Source organism: Morone saxatilis, unplaced genomic scaffold (assembly GCF_004916995.1).
Source record: "Morone saxatilis isolate NCDOM2014 unplaced genomic scaffold, NCSU_SB_2.0 Contig1, whole genome shotgun sequence".
Classification (NCBI taxonomy): domain Eukaryota; kingdom Metazoa; phylum Chordata; class Actinopteri; family Moronidae; genus Morone; species Morone saxatilis.
Genome location: NW_023339651.1, coordinates 229,045 through 232,123, shown reverse-complemented (window position 1 = coordinate 232,123; position 3,079 = coordinate 229,045). Strand labels below are relative to the sequence as shown.

The 3,079-nt window shown below is 38.3% G+C and overlaps 1 long non-coding RNA gene across 1 annotated transcript; it reads right to left on the bottom strand.

The window, feature by feature from the left end:
* Positions 1-550: 550 nt before the first annotated feature.
* On the bottom strand, positions 551-2,567 carry LOC118334753. The gene is made up of 3 exons (XR_004797029.1): positions 2,446-2,567; positions 1,576-1,725; positions 551-1,390 (listed from the first exon to the last, which is right to left on the bottom strand). It is a non-coding gene; the product is annotated as an uncharacterized LOC118334753 (long non-coding RNA).
* Positions 2,568-3,079: the final 512 nt, after the last annotated feature.

Below are 3,079 nucleotides of genomic sequence, written 5' to 3'. Positions count from 1 at the left end.
AGGCTTTAAAAGAATGTCCTTAGTCCTAAAACTACAGACACAGATATTTATTCATTAATTAAATTAAATCAGGATTTTCAGTGGCTTTTTTGGGGGGCCTACTGTTGTTGGTTGCCTGAATTTCACCAGCGGCTTTCAAAAAACCAAAACACATGAATGCAAGTTTGAGATGTTTTACGAAGTCTTTTGACCCGTAAAATGAGTTCAATTTTTGGTATACTTCATTAAAATCATTTGTTTCTAACCAGGTGTTCCAGAGGAGGATGGACGGCTCAGTTGAACTTCTACAGAGGCCCTGGAGTCGTAGCAGGTATAAGGCTTTGGTATGCGCTGCTGGCAGAGTACTGGCTGGGTAAGAAAATGGAACAAAACTGTTCAGAAAGTACCAAAACATTAAACTATCCTGCAAAAAATCTTTGCCTAGATGTTGCATTGTTTACATCCATGTTTAACCTAAGTTTAACATCTTCTTTTTTTCCTGTTTTTTCTGGTGCATTGCACTGCAAAACACCGTTTCTCTTTGTCGGTGTCTCCTGGTAGGATGCTTACCTGTCTGAACTCACCTGCAGTTTGAACTAAGGAGGCTTCACCTTCAGAGAACAGAGACAAACTGCTGCGTCTCCTTCAGTCTGTCTCCGTCGTATTAACGTTTGCCTAAACTGGTCAAACCTTAAATACTAAAGGAGTAGGTGACGTAGACTTTTATATCAGATTACTGTTTAAAACAGGAAATGTTTTGTTGTTCTGCACGTCTCAACACTACGTTATCACTGATCAAAAAGAAGGAATGAGTTTTACTTCCCTCTTGGGGAAAACCCTGTGCAGCAACTTTCCTTCATACTTTCCATTTGTTCTGATCACAGCCCTCACACTGCTCCCATGTAAGGAATCTGTTTTGTATCTGCGCTTTGATTTCCTTCATGTGGCCTAGCAATATGTGAGCACATGGTAGCTAAGGTTAGCTAGCTAATTAACATAATGCTAGCTTGTAGAAATGCAACCCTTGAGTCCATGAAAGCAGCTTTATTTGAGTGAAGAGAATCACCACACAGTTCAGGTTTATGGCATTTTAGTGTTAGTTAGTAGTTATTGTTTAAACACAGTACGGTCTGATCTAATGCAGTTTGCAGTCTGACTTTAACAACCCTTGCAAGCCACTGTGTCTGCCGGACGTTTGCTCGTACTTCAAGTACCCTGACAATGGAGTATCATTCCCTGTGCATATGGAATATACACGGATTGGAGAGAACCTCAAAGAACATCCTGAGAACATTCAGATTGCAATGCAAACAGATGTTAAAACATTAAAGCACTTGGCTCTGAGTTTAAGTTGACTTCAGTGAGAACTCACCGTCCACCGTCCTCCTTCTGACTCCATGTCACAGTACACCTACACACAGACACACATTCATTAGTGAAACAAATACTTTACACAGTACATTCAAACATGCTATAGCAGGTACTACGGTGCTACAACTACTTGTATCTGTTGTATCAGAAGCACCAGTCAGAACTTGTAACTGTGTCTTTACATGTTGACTCATCTTTGAACCAGCATCTTGAGGTGAGTTGTACCTGGACAGCAGATGTGGATCCGATGGGATAGATGGTGTACACTCCACTGGGTTGTTCCTTGTCTTGTTGATGGATGTCACTGCAGTCGGCTGGTAGGATGATTTTAACGCAGCTGGTCAACAGTGGAGCCAGGAGGAGGATGAATACCAGCTGGAACAGAGGAGTCATTTTTGACTTGGAGTAATTTTTCCTTCAATTAAATCTAATTAATTTTGTTAAGCTACTTTCAAATCCAATTATTTATTCAATTCTCATGTGTCATAAGTTTAAATGATATTCTATAGATCCCTGCAGATAAATTTATTCTCTGCATTTGACCCATTCTAAGAATTAGGAGCAGTGGGACTAGGGGACCAACTCGAATTTTGAGCCAGTGTTGTGGTCAAGGGTACTGACTGGAGAATAAACCTAATATAGAAATACATCATCAACATATCACACAACCTCAGATAACCAGTTAGCATACAGAGCAAACACACATATTTAAAGTAAAGCTATTATGCTAATTTCCAGCTCCATATTCTCCACTTTGCATGATTCACTCTTCCAAAAACAGTCGCTGTACTTTGTGGACATGCTCAGTCATGCTCTGCCTGGAGCAGATAACCATATAAAGAAATCTGTGACGAGCCGGCATTGGATAGTCACATAAACAAGAAAAAGAGGTTGGAAACATTCAGAGTAGTCTCAATTCTGAGCTTTCTGCTCACAGGGAATAGCTTTACACGCATTTACCTCATTATTTGACAGGTTGACCCCCTTTAATATCACCATCCCACACTGAAACAATATATATATGACAGAAACGAAGGAAACGCTATTTAGGGCCTTTTTAAAAAGACAGAAAGTTGTATGAAATTACAAATTTACCATCATTGTCAGGGTTCTGCTGAAGTGAGTTGTTGAAAATCCCAAGGTCAGTATGTCTGGATTTCTGATGAGCTGGATTTATATCCTAAAAATTATTTCAAACTTTAGTGTTCAGTACTTTGTTTTAGTCTAGCACAGATAAAAAAGACAGTTCTCCATCATCACTATAATCAAAACAAACAACAATGGAGTCATGGGAGCGCCATAAAAAAGAATACATATACAAACAAATAACACATAAAAGAATAAAGAATTTTCCTTCATTTTGTTCAATTATTTGTTTTTTACAATGTCATTTATTTGTTATTATTTGTCCTTTCTCTCTTTCCTATTGTTTTTGCTATTCCTTGAAGGACCGAGCTGTCATTCAGCTGGATTGAGTAATGGTGTCAGAACAAATTGATTTTTAATGAAGTATACCAAAAAATTGCAACTCATTTTACGTCAAAAGATTCGTAAAAACATCTCAACTTGCATCTCATGTGTTTTTGTTTTTGAAAAGCCGCTGTGAAATCAGGCAACAACAACAGTAGCCCCCCAAAAAGCCAGTAAAATCCTGATTTAATTATAAATCATAATGATAATATCTGTGTCTGTAGTTTAGGACTAAGGACATTCTTTTAAAGCTCTAAAC